Consider the following 13493-nt stretch of genomic DNA (forward strand, 5'->3'; position numbering starts at 1 on the left):
GCAGAAATTGCAGAGTTACAACTGATCTGCAAACTTAACACCATTAATTTGAGCTTGAAGAGGGACTGGGGGTGACTGGCTCACTACAAAAGCAATTTTCCCTCTCTTGGTATTGACACCTCCCTGTCAATTACTTGGAGAGAGCCACATCCACCCTGACTGAATTAGCCTTCAACACTGGTTCTCCCCTTGTATGGTAACTCCCTTTACATCATGTTCCAATATATTTATGCCTCTATCTGCAATTTTCACTCCATGCATCTGAAGAAGAGGGCTTTTTACCCACGAATGCTTGTGTCCAAATAAATCTGTTAGTTCTTAAGGTGTCACCGGACTCCTCGTTGTTTTTGTGAAATAAAAGCAAAATGCACTCTAAGCTGATCTTAACCCTTTCAATGCCCTTACAAACTTAGATGCTTCTCACCACAGGCCGGCTGGTGGCTTTTCAGCCAGGCTCTCCCCTTTCGTCAGCGCTTCAGTTGCTTGGTGTGGGGGTGTCTGTAGATGTAGGTGGACGAGAGAGACAAAGCATGGCAAATGTCTCTGCTTTTATCATGTCCTTTCTTCCCTCTTGGCTTTGCTCCCCCTTCAGAGTCAGGTGAGCATCACTGCGTCTCTCCAAGCAAGTCTGAGCAATTCCCCTGGGGTGTCCTCTTGCAGGTAAGTGATTGCACTGTAGCTCCCTTGCTGAACAATGGCTGTTGATGGGTTGTTTGACACCCTGTCCGGGTGTTGGTTACTTTCCTTGCTGTTGTCACTGGGGAGCTAATATTTGGCTGACTCCCCCACCTTACAGCATAGTGATAACCACACTGCACAATTCTCATAACTTCATATGCATGAATGGTAAACATCTATGGGTAGAGAAATGACTTTCAGCAGATCATATCCTTTCCCCTGATACCTTACAAGGCATGCTCTGTATATAAGATCACGATTATATGAAAATGAGGAATATGGGGGTTACAGCACACTCCCCCAAAGGTACAGAATGTCACACTGAGATTCTATTTTCATTTGTTATGTAACAGCATTAAAGAGATCCAGTGACTGACCAATGGCATTTTCAAGTGCTAAAATAGCAAGCGCTGTTGGTCTCTCATTGGCCATCAGCGACTGAAGATACGGTTTAATGAGCCAGAGCTTCAAGGCGAGGGTGGCTCTGTCCACTGCCTTCCGTTGCGCTGCTGGGCACCAAGTCCCTGGCGGTCAATATGTGAAGCTGGGAGAAGAGAGTGGGGTGGCAAGCGGTGGTAGAACTTTTGCCACCAGGGTCTAGCTGTCTAACTTCCTCTTCGTACTGCTGGGCCCCCGTTGCCTTCAGGTAACACAGGAACTAAGGCAGGAATAGGGTGAGGAAGCAAGTAAAGCCGAGCAAGGAAGGCAAAAGTTAATCTTATCTTCATGGGCAGCTCGCAATGACGTCCTTTTTCTGTGCCACAGCTGACAACAACATCCCAGACAGAAAAGTAACAGGCCAAAAAGAAACCTAGCAGCTGCTGAAACAGTTCAGTTGGGAGCGTGCTAGACTAACAGGCTCTTCTATCCTCCTTTATGCACGGGCGGGATGTTTTCTGAGAGTGCAGCAGTTCCTTTAACTGCCACGAGTCCCTCATTTCAGGCTATGCAGCAGGAAAAGACAGCATGGGCTTCTGCACCGAGTTGGCCCACCTGACCTTTCATTCTTCTCTTGCTCTTTGTCAGCAAGGAGAAGAAAAAGAAGCTCTCCCTCAAGCTGGAGTCACACGGGCGAGGTAAGGACGACTTCCTGAGTGCTGGCTCCAGTCCTCTGCTCCGCCAGCTGACCTATCGAGGGGCTACCACCACATTCTCTAGATTTGTCCATCGGTCTGTGCCAGAGTGAGCAACAACCCAGTAGGTGGAGTTTCTGTAGTGTAGTGGTTATCACATTTGCCTAACACGCAAAAGGTCCCTGGTTCAAAACCAGGCAGAAACATGCTGGCTTCCTTTTCCCAGATCCCCTTGTTGTTCAGAAAGGGCACTCCTCCTATTGGCCTGTCCCTGGGATAACTCCAACCCCTGCATGACAGAGGATGCTGACAGCAGTGGAGAAAGCACCTTGGTGTCAGGCTGGAGAACCTAGAGTAGTTAGGCCAGTCACCATTTGGAGGCTTGTGGCTTGGCCACCTCTGCTGTTGGAGGTTGGCCTATAGAGGCTCTCACTTCCTGCTGGGCTCCTTTGCGTGACTGGCCAAAGGAGGAAGTGAGGCAGGAATGGGGCAATAGAGGAAAGTTGAGCTGAGGAAGGCAGGGAAGAAGCTGTGCGGCTAAGTGGGGTTAGTAGAGCACCACCCTTCATTCTGCAAAGCCTGGGGAGGTGTGGTTGGCTGCTGGGAGGTAGAATCCTGTGCCTGCCTCTTGGCTTCCCAGGAGTGGCTACTTGCAGCCCAGGAGAAGAAGGGAGGTTCTGGGTGAAAGGAAAACAAGCAAAGCTGAGTCCAAGTGGAGAATGGCGGCTCCTTTATGGCCAACCTGGGGGCATGACTGATGGTTTTAGAGGTGGAGGCTGGGCTGGCTGTGAGCAACTGGGATCCAGGAAACCCCCACCTGCCCTTCTGAGGGCTGAACCCATGGAGGTGCGGTTGGCTGCTGGGAGACAGACCCCTGTGGCTGCCTGTTGGCATCCCAGGGATGGCTACTTGCAGCCCAGGAGAAGCGGGGTTCTGGGGGGAAGGAAAAGCAGCAATGGTGAGGCTGAGTGGGCTCCTTTCTGGCCGAGATGGTGGACTGTGGTGAGTCTGGGAGTTGCCTGTAAGCCATAAGTGGACGTAGTGCAGTGAAAACTGCTGCTCCATTCTGGCCGACCTGGGGGCACCATGGATGACTTGGGAGTGGGGGCAGGGCGCTGGCTGTGAGCAAATGGGATCCAGGAAGCCCCAGCCTGCCCCTCCAGGGGCCGAGTCTTCTTCTCTCCTGCCATGGGGAGCCCGACCTTAAGCCTGCCCAGCATGTGCAGCAGCTCGAGCATTAAGCCTTCCTGTGTGCATAACTGAACTACGCCCTAGTGTAATAAGGTGTAAAGTTTAGATTGTGAATTTATCTTTAATTTCCATGGTAATTTACTTTGATCTTTTATTCCTACCACTTATAATCCTTAAAACTCCATCTTTCTGTAGTTAATAAATCTGTTTTATGCTCTACTTAAACTGGTGTATTTTGCTTGAAGTTCTTGGGAAATCTCAGCTCCATTACAAGGCTGGTTCATGTACTATTCACAGTGAGGGAGGGGTGGACCCTGTGTAATAAACTCACACTGATCAGGCTTCTGATTAAGGCAAGATGGTATGATCCAGGGGTGCAAGGCTGCAGAGCTGTAGGGGGGGCGACTTTCTATCATTAGTGTTATGAGTGGCTGCAGAAGCATTCATGTAATTCAGTTGGCTGTGTCCCTACCTACGGATGTCTGTGTAAGTGCAATATCTGCCAGAGATTCACAGCTTGTCTCAGCATCACATGTGTGAGAGGGAGTCCAGGTGGTGGGACAAAGGGCTCAGGGGTCCCACTGTTCAGGTTGCATCCCATAGATCCCATCACAGACTTTCAACAACCACAGCGGGTGCTCACTGAGACAGAGAGAGAGATGCCAAAATAGTGATCTCCAGTGCCAGCAGACATCAAACTATCAGAAATTCTGTGCACAGAGAAGACCCTGCTAGTGGAAAATGCCTTTGAAAAAGGCCCTTCTGTCCCCAGCTGTGGTCGTACAGTGCTCAGTGCTCTGCGTTGTGGCCTCAAGAGTCATGGATGCAAGTTGAGTTACGATGACCTTTTCCTTGTCTCCACATTTCTTAGGTGCCTCTTCCAACACTTGTCAGAAAAAATGACCGGTTTCTTTTGGAAGCATTTGCATTGCAAGGCAGAGGCAGTCTTCTCTGCTTCTTCAAAAGATTGACCAAAAAGTGTGAGGAGTGGACAGATTTGGCAAGGCACCACTGGGTGCTGCATCTCTAACCTCTACTTTACCTGGCAAGTGCCTCTGGGACTTTTCTCCCAGCTGCTCCATTTTTCATCAGTGACAATCAAAAGGAAGATGACATGACATCTGTGTGTGGACATCCCCAGCGAATCACAAGGACGTGTGGTGCAGGCTTTTGTGTTGCAGCAATTGCAGTCAAAGCAACCACCATGCCAATGCCAGTCACAGCAGCCTTTTCATCAACTCCAGGCTTGTGATTTGATTCTTTCCAATGTTTCTCTCCAAAGAAGCCTTTTCCTTAGCAAGCAATGACTTGGATACCAAGGGAGGTCTCTTCTGTTTCCTAGAAAGACACAGGAAAATGTGAGCAGAGGAGACAAAACCCGTAGAACAAGGTACTACTGGGAGTTGAACCCAGGATCTCCTGTTTACTAGACAGGTGCTTTAGCCACCCAAGCCATGGTGCCTGCCTTGAGAAAATACTTGCAACTGTTCCCTTTGATGGTCCACGACAACACCTGCAAATTCCAAACTACAGACATTCCCCATTTCCCTCAAGACTTGCACGGAAGAACTGGCAGGCCAAGCCAGGATCTTCTGGTTACTAGGAAGACACTTCAGCCAGCTCTTCCCAAAGATCACTATCTAAAGACCTTTAAACAGCCTCTGTAGATGTTCACTGACAAAGAGATGCCAAAATAGAGTTCTCCACTGCCTGCAGCCATCACACTACCAGGAGTTCTGCGCACAGAGAGGCCCCTGCTGGTGGAAAAGGCTTTGGTAGAGACTCTTCTGACACCAGCCTGTGCTCATATACTGTTTAGCACTTTGTGTTGTGACTTCAGCATCCACAGATGCCAGTTGAGTTGGGGGACATTTTTCCTGTCTCCACATTTGTCTAATGGCTCCTTTCAACACTTGCCACCAAAAAGACTTGTTTCTTTTGCAAGCAATGTGCAGCTAGGCAAAGGCAGTCTTCTCCATTTCCTCAGAAGATCACCAAGCTGTGGGGAGAGAAGACACATTCAGCCAAGCTGGATGCTGAATCTCCTCTTTGTTCAGCAGGTGTCTGTGAAGGACATAAATCTCCACCATGTAGAGGGCAAGAATAGGAGTTTATTACACACAGAACTGGCAGAGTGTCACCTTGCTTATTAGGCTCAGAGACACTGTTAATTGATTACAATAGAATATATAGATTTTCCATGGGTGGGGGAAAGAGACGGGGTAGGGAGTTCCAAACTCTGGGATAGGTTTTGCAGCAAGACATGATAAGCACAGTAGCCAAAGGTTAACAGGTTACATAATGTCTCCACCCATGGTCTCAAGTTAGCAAGTTAACATTTCATGAATACTTTGATAAAATGTTATTAGTATAAAATATCTATGCTGAATTCTGATTTGAGGTCCATAGGAAAGGAGCAACTCCTTTGATTGTCCTCCAGGTACATTCCTAGGGTTTAAAGCAAAGAAACAGTGAAAGTATATGGCAATAAAGATTGTTTTCTGTGTGTCTTAAGGCAAGGCATTGGTCCCTGGGAAGGGAGGTGGAAGGATGCCATATCTTATATTGACATCTGCCAACTTTTCATAAACTCAAGGTTGGATCTCTGGGAAGAACGTCTCCCTACAGAAGAGACTTACACAATAGGAACAGGGATTCTTTGTTCAATCTGCAACTCTGAATAAGATACAATTCTTTAGTTCTTAGCTCCAACACCTGGCAATTTGCTGACCAAGCCTATCTTAGCAAGCAAGGCTTTCTGTTTACCCAGCTTTCTTTTAGCTGGTCACTATTTGCTAGGCTTCTGGTCCCTTGATTATACTCTGGACTTTGGGTCTGGAAAAGAGCTGGCACAATCCATAGACCAGGTTGTTATATAATATGCACATGAATTTTAACCCTTCACATACAGTAATGGCAAAGTTCTTGGTTCAGGCTTGTAGCAGTGATGGAATAAACTGCAGGTTCAAATCAAGTCTCTGGAGTCCATCCACAGCTGGGATGGGTCATTCAGTCCCTTGTACAGAGCTTCAGTTTGTAGCAAAGTCCCTTCAGAGGTATGAAGCAGGACTGAAGACAAGATGGAGACGAGGCATCAGCCTTTTACAGTCTCTTGCCATGTGGTCTTTGTTTTCTTTGTCCCAAGGACACTCTATCCAGCACGTGGCATAGAAAAACCTTTGAGTTTTGTCCATAGGCAGGTCCCTGCATACCTTGCTGAGCCACAAGGCATATCTACCTTCTCTCAATGGGTTGATTGTAGAGCTGATGGTCCTTAATGGGCCATCAAGCAGGCTAGGCAGAACTGACACCAACTTGTCTGGCTGGGGTGTTCCTCGGAAGCATAGCACAAGTTTGAATACAGACAGCATAGAGCCAATATTCATAAAGTCAACTACAAAAATGATACACATCTAGAGATAGCATAATTATAATCAGCCAATCAGAACCTCTCCATAGACCCCTTTCACAACAACCTTTCTATCATATTGGCTGCAAATATAGAACAGTGGTCACAATGGTGATCTATAAAGTTACAGATTATGTCAATAACATCACAGGAGGTGACACGGCATCAGTGAGACTGATATTGGAATACTGTCTCCAGTTTTGGTGTCCTCATTTGAAAAAGATACTGTGAAATTGGAACTGGGGCAGCAAAAAGCCACCAAAATGTTCTGAGGGCTGGAGAAAAATGCCTTCTAGTGAGCTATTGAAAGAGCTCCATCTGTTTAGCTTATCAAAAGAAGATTGAAAGGTGACTTCACTGAAGTGTTGAAGTGCCTTAATGGAGAGAAAAGATTGGGTATTAAAGGGCTCTTGAATGGAGCAGAGAAAGACATAACAAGACCCAATGATTGGAAGGTGAAAAGAGACAAATTCATATTACAACTAAGCCCCAAATAGTCAACAGCGAGGATGATTCACCACAGGAACAAGCTACCAAGGAAAGTGGTGGAATCTCCATCCCCTGAAGTCATTCAATGAAAACTAGATGCCTTTCCCCCAGAAGTAGCTATTGTGTCATGCAGGAGGCCTGTGATATGCAGGGGGTCAGATTAGATGCTGTAATGGTCTCTTCTGGCCAGAAAGTAGACTAATTTTACAGATACTAGTTTTCGGAAAAACTGAGTGTAGCATTGGGAGCAGCATCTGAAGTTTTACTGTCTAGCCAGCTTACTGCCTAGAACGAACGCTCCTTGAGTGGGGTGACCACAGGGAGTAGCTCAAACCTCCAAAGGGCCTGGCCAGGGAAATTGATGCTAGCCTTGGTACATGGACGCACACCGCCGAATTAATGTGCTTAGTATGGGCCTGTGTCCTCGACTTTATACAATTTCCAGAGCGTTGCACTGTGGGTAACTGTCCCATAGTTCCCGCAGTCTCCCCTGCCCATTGGAATTCTGGGTTGAGATCTCAATGCCTGATGGGGCAAAAATAGTGTCATGAGTGAGTCTGGGTAAATGTCATCACTCAATCCTCCCTCCATGAAAACAACAGCAGACAATCATTTTGCGCCCTTTTCCCTGGATTGCCCGGGCAGACGCCATAGCACAGCAACCATGGAGCCCGTTCAGCCTTTTTTCACTGTCACCGTATGTCTTCTTTATAGTGCTGACAGACGTGGTACTGCAGTGCTACACAGCAGCATCCCCTTGCTTTTTGCAAGTTAGCAAAGATGGTTACCAGCCCTACTGTACCGTCTGCTGCTTTGCAAGTTGACAATGACAGTTACCAGTTATACTGCACCATCTGCTGCTGTCATGGGTGCTCCTGGCTGGCCTCGATGGGGTCGGCCACGGGCTTATGGACAAAAATAGGAATGACTCCCCAGGTCATTCTCTTCTTTAAGTTTTGTCTAATGGAGAGTCAGTTCTGCCTAGACTATCAGGCAAGCCTACTAAAGAACCAGAGGGGCAAACGGGCGCTCCGGGTCAGAGCCCTAGAGATCCCGCAGAAATGATGCGCTGCATGCCATTCTAGTGGGTGCCCCTGCAACAACCCTACCCATTGCTTCCCTCCTCCCCTACCCCTCCTGGGCTACCATGGCAGTTATCCTCCCATTTGTGTGATGAAGTAATAAAGAATGCAGGAATTTGAAACAACACTGACTTTATTGCTTCTGCAAGCAGGGATCAAAGGGGGGAGGGGAGCGCAGCCTCCAGCTGCTATGAATGAACCTGGGAGTCATTCCCATCTTTGTCCAGGCACCCCCGGCCGACCTCACCGAGGCCAGTCAGGAGCACTCACGGGACGACGATGATGGATACCTGTCCTACTGTACCGTCTGCCGTCCGCAAGGGAAGGGAAGGGGATGCTGCTGTGTAGTGCTCCAGCACCACATCTGCCAGCAGCATCCAGTAGACATACAGTGACATTGAAAAAAGGTGAGAGAGGATTTTTTTCCCTTTGCTTTCATGGGGGCAGGAGGCGGGGGAACGACATATACTCTGAACAACCCGCGACAATGTTTTTGACCCTTCAGGCTTTGGGAACTCAGCCAAGAATTCAAATGGTTTTTGGAGAGTGCGGGAACTGTGGGATAGCTACAATCCTCAGTCGCCCCTCCCTCCATGAGCGTCCATTTCATTCTTTGACTTTCTGGTACGCTTGTCTCAGTTCCTTAAGTTTCAGCACTGCGTTGAGTCCCTATTGTGGCCTCTGTCCATCATAGCCTTGGAGATTTTTTCAAATGTTTTGGTATTTCGTCTTTTGGAACGGAGTTCTGATAAAACAGATTCATCTCCCCATACAGAGATCAGCTTCAGTATCTCCCGAACAGTCCATGCTGGAGCTCTTTTTTGATTCTGGGACTGCATAGTCACCTGTGCTGATCAGCGCTCCACGCTGGGCAAACAGGAAATGAAATTCAAAAGTTCACGGGGCTTTTCTTGTCTACCTGGCCAGTGCATCCGAGTTCAGATTGCTGTCCAGAGCAGTCACAATGGTGCACTGTGGGATAGCGCCCAGAGACCAATACCGTCAAATTGCAGCCACACTAACCCTAATCTGACATGGCAATACTGATTTCAGCACTACTCGTCATCAAGGAGGAGTACAGATACCGGTATTAAGAGCCCTTTATATCAATATAAAGGGCTTCTTTGTGTGGACGGATGCAGGGTTAATGTGATTTAATGCTGCTAAATTGGACATAAACTCGTAGTGTTGACCAGGCCAGAGAGAGCAGCAGGTTTCCCCTATTGTTTCCTGCTTTCGTTTCCTTGACTAGTTTCTCCTCTGCACCAACTTGCTGTATTTGTTTGTGAGTCTGACTAGCTCAGTTGGTAAAGTATCAGACTTTTAATCTGAGGGTTCAAGTCCCTGGTCAGGTAATAAACTACTCATTATATCTTAAAAATCTGTCTTTCTGGAGTCTTCTTTGATGTTTTTTCTCTTCAGGATTTTGCCTTTTCTAAGAAGGGCCTTTGTGTGTGGGGGATTGAAGGGGCAACTTCCTGACAGCCCCTCTGTCCTTGCAGGCTGGAGGAATAAAGGCCTCTGGGCATATAGCATGTTCCTCCCCTGCACGCACACACACAAAATATCCCTATGGAATTAGAATCACCTGCTGCCTTCCCCTGTTCTGCTGGATCCCCAAATGAGGATACTCTTCAGCCTAAACCCATGTCCCCTCTTTGCCCAGTGCCCCTCAGTCCCAACCCTCAGTCCCTCCTATGCTCACTGCTCCTCACTCCCAACCAGAGCCTGCTCCTCTTCACCCTTCTCCTCTGTCCCAACCCACAACCCCCTCCTATTCCCAGTGCCCCTCAATCTCAACCCACAGCTCCTTCCTTCCCCCCAGCAGCAGGTGCTTCAGACCCCCTCAGGAAGATTTTCTTGCAAGGTTTCGTGTATGAGTCTTCATGTGGATTTTACAGTATGTTGGGAATATGTTGGGTTGCTTGCCAAAATGATCACTTTTGGCTGGTGTTGGATTCCCAGTCTCCTTGTTATTGGGACAGGAGAAATAAAGGGTTGTTGTCCTTGTTGTGTGAATCGAGGGCAGCAGAACTGTGCTTGGCAGATCCAGATGGAGGGACTCACCCTCAATTCAATAGCACTTGCTAGGCAGGGGACATTGGTTCCAAAGCCAAGTGGGCTGGGGCCTGAGTCCTCATGCTAAAATTTATGTGTTAGACCAACTTTAGGACAGGGTGGCTGTGGAGGGGTGAGTGAGTCCCTAGACAACATAGTGAGTACGGTGCCTTCTTATTTTCCCCCTTTTCCACCCAGGATGGCAGATGAACTCTACAGAGGCACCTCTGGGCTTGCACTGACTAAGGACAACAGCTGTGAGTGGGGTGCAGAGAGGAGATGGCTCATGTTAAATGACTTTTGGTTGCTGGACTTACGAACCTTAGGGAGAAGGACACTGCCCAGCTTATTTGTGGGTGGGTCTTTTCCTCATAGTTTAGGTTTATGTGTTGGGGCTGCTGACATGACTTCTGCTAACCCTGGGCTTGCATTGCAATGTAGACGTACCCTGAGAGTGCAGCTATACTGAGATAAAATCCCTGTGGCCTGGCTGGCCTGGATGATCTGATTTGGGCTCCTGGGGCTCAGGTTGTGAGGCTAAAAACTGCAGTGTAGACATTTGGGCTCAGACTGGAGCCCAGGCTCGGAGACCCTCACCCCTTGTGGAGTCTCAGAGGCTGGGCTCAAGCCCAAGTGTCTACACTGTAATTTTATTACCCTGTCGCACAAGCCCCACAAGCCTGAATCAGCTGACCCAGGGTTTGAGAATAGTGACTTGGGTGTGCTAATGGCAGTGTAGACATAATGCTAGGCTATGTCCACACTGCAATGAAACATCCAGGGCTGCCCCATGCCAGCTCCGGCTCCTGGGGCTTGGGCCATGGGGTGGTAAATTTGCAGTGTAGACATCTCAGCTCAGGCTCAATACCGGGGTCTGGGACCCCACAAGGTTGGGAGGGAGTTTAGCAAGCAAAAAAGGTAAAATGGCAGTGGAGTATTACCGTGGACTCAGTGGCATTTCTCCATTGGTCTGTCTGCTTTGGGGCAGGGACAATAACACGTCCTGCTGCTTTTGTTGTTTCAAAGGGCGGTTTAGGATTTTCATTCTCAGACACTGGGCACAAAGCAGGACTCAACCCTCAATGCAAATTAAATGAGCTGCCCACAGATTCTGGCAGCCACAATGAGCATTTGGTGCGAGAGCTCAGACCTGCCCCTGTCTCAGAGGGAGGGGATCAGCTGCGAGGGGACTGGACCACTGTCCTATCAGCTCTTATCTCCCAAACTTTCAATAACTCTATTATCAGTGGCTCTGAGCATAATTTAAACCATAAGAAAAACCACACTGGGCTAGGCCGAAGGCCCATCTAGCTCTGAATCTTGTCTTCTGACAGTAGCCAATACCATGTACCCCAAAAGCCACTCCCCTAGGGACCTGAACCCAGGATCTCCTGCTTACAAGGCAAGTGCTTTAGCCAGCTAAGCCATGGTGCTTGCATCTGGTTAAAACACAGTGTCTGACCACACCTGACTCCCTGCCATCTCCACCAGGACCTGACAAGCTTTGCTTGTGTTTGGATTCTGCAAAGCGGAGGAGCAGATGAGGTTTTCCTTCAAGCTGTGTGTGTGTGTGTGTGTGTGTGTGTGTGTGTGTGTGTGTGTGTGTGTGTGTGTGTGTAAATCTTTGGCCAGGTCTGCACTACAAAATTATTTCAGCAGAATTATATTGCTCAGGTCTGTGAAAAACTCACAACTCCCCTTCGGTCGGCAGCTCGTGGCTGGTGTACACACTGCAATGCCACATCTGGTGACAAAACTGCCCTGTTTTGGTGACAAAATAAAACCACTTCGATGAGAGGCCTAGAGCTTTTTGCAGCAAACTTAAAGGGACAGAGTGCCAGTGTAGATGCTGCCGTTCATTATATAACCATAACTGGCCTCCTCCAGTATCCCATAATGCCTGCCGTGAACTCGCCTGCCCTGCATTCTGCTACAGAGCCATGGGACCCTCCCCTTTCATAGCTCCAGGAAGTTCTGACAGCTAAGCCTGCTGCTCTGCTCCGGCAGCCAGGAGCAAATCTCTGCCGTGGATGCTGCTCTCTCCCGCCCTGCAAACACAGAGCAGGTGGCAGGAGCTTCCTTACAGTGGGGGCGGTGGGGCATTGGCATCTGAACTGTGACACCCCCATGATACCCCTTCCTTCGAGGAGGCTCTTACCTTCTAAACAGGGACGGCTGTTTTCTAGTAAAATCACTACAAGGGAAGGAGAAAACTCAAAAGAGGTTCCTCCTGGCACTCACGTCCGTGAACCCAAATACTCTCTCAGTCCTCAAAGAGAGACCTGGAGAAGGAGACTTGCTGAAGCAAAGCCCCAAGGGTCTCTGAGGTTTCCCTGGCCCCTCACCCCTGTCCTGCCTGGCTGATGTCAGCATCTCTCTGTGAGGTCACCACCTCCCCACCACCTTGGACCAATAGTCTGAGGTCCTGCAAAAGGCCTTTGTGATGTCACTGTCACACCCCTCCCTTGCTGTGCCAATGTCCTGCCCCTGGCCAGGCACTTTGGAGGTTTGAGCTACTCCCTGTGGATCACCCCACTCAAGGAGTGTTCGTTCTAGGCAGCAAGCCGGCTAGACAGGAAAACATCAGACGCTGCTCCCAATGCTACACTCTGTTTTTCAGAAATTAGTCAACTTTATGGCCGGAAGAGACCATTAGAGCATCTAATCTGACCCCCTGCATATCACAGGCCTCCTGTATGACACAAGAGCTACTTTGGGGGCAAAAACATTCCAGAAAGGCATCTAGTCTTCATTAAATGACATCAGGAGATGGCGAATCCACCACTTTCCTTGGTAGCTTGTTCCTGTGGTGAATCATCCTCACTGCTGAATTTTTGCGCCCTATTTGTAATATGAATTTCTCTTTTCACTTTTCGGCCATTGGGTCTTGTTATGCCTTTCTCTGCTCGATTAAAGAGCCCTTTAATACCCAGTCTTTTCTCTCCCTGAAGGCACTTCAACACTTCAGTGAAGTCACCTTTCAATCTTCTTTTGATAAGCTAAACAGGTTGAGCTCTTTCACTACTCACTAGAAGGCATTTTTCTCCAGCCCTCAGAACATTTGGTGGCTCTTTGCTGCCCCAGCAGAGCAGTTTGCAGGGACCACTGGAGTGGTTCATGGAATGGCTGGTGGAGTGGAGCGGCTCAGACTCCCTGCTTGCAAGAGGGGAAGTATTGCCTCCTAGAGGCACCCAGGGGGGTGATGTGTAATTGTCCCAGGTCACTGGGTGGGGGCTCGAGCCAGTTTTGTATTGTTTTATTGAAGCAGAACCCCTAGATACTGAACCCAGCCCTTGTTTCTGCCAACTCAGAGGGGCAGAAGAGTTACAGGAATTTATCACACAACCCTCCCTGTTCCCATGGGGAGAATCTAGGGAAGGGGGAGTCATTCCTCACCTGTGCTCCCAGAAGAACTGCTAGGACTCCTTCCTGCCAGCTACTCACTCCTGGATTCACCCTCAGCTCCTGGGATCTTTCTGCTCCAAAGGCTCCAGAGGCCTGGGGTTGGGAGGG

The 13493-nt window shown here is 48.7% G+C and overlaps 1 protein-coding gene and 1 non-coding gene across 2 annotated transcripts in view; one reads left to right on the forward strand and one right to left on the reverse strand.

Moving 5' to 3' along the window:
- The window catches only part of LOC127052588 (zinc finger protein 560-like), a 374863-nt gene that overhangs the window by 324256 nt on the left and 37114 nt on the right, over nt 1-13493 (reverse strand). The window lies entirely within an intron of this gene.
- TRNAV-AAC (transfer RNA valine (anticodon AAC)) lies at nt 1885-1957 on the forward strand. The gene has a single exon. It is a non-coding gene; the product is annotated as a tRNA-Val (tRNA).

The sequence above is a fragment of the Gopherus flavomarginatus genome, chromosome 5 (assembly GCF_025201925.1).
Source record: "Gopherus flavomarginatus isolate rGopFla2 chromosome 5, rGopFla2.mat.asm, whole genome shotgun sequence".
Classification (NCBI taxonomy): Eukaryota; Metazoa; Chordata; order Testudines; family Testudinidae; genus Gopherus; species Gopherus flavomarginatus.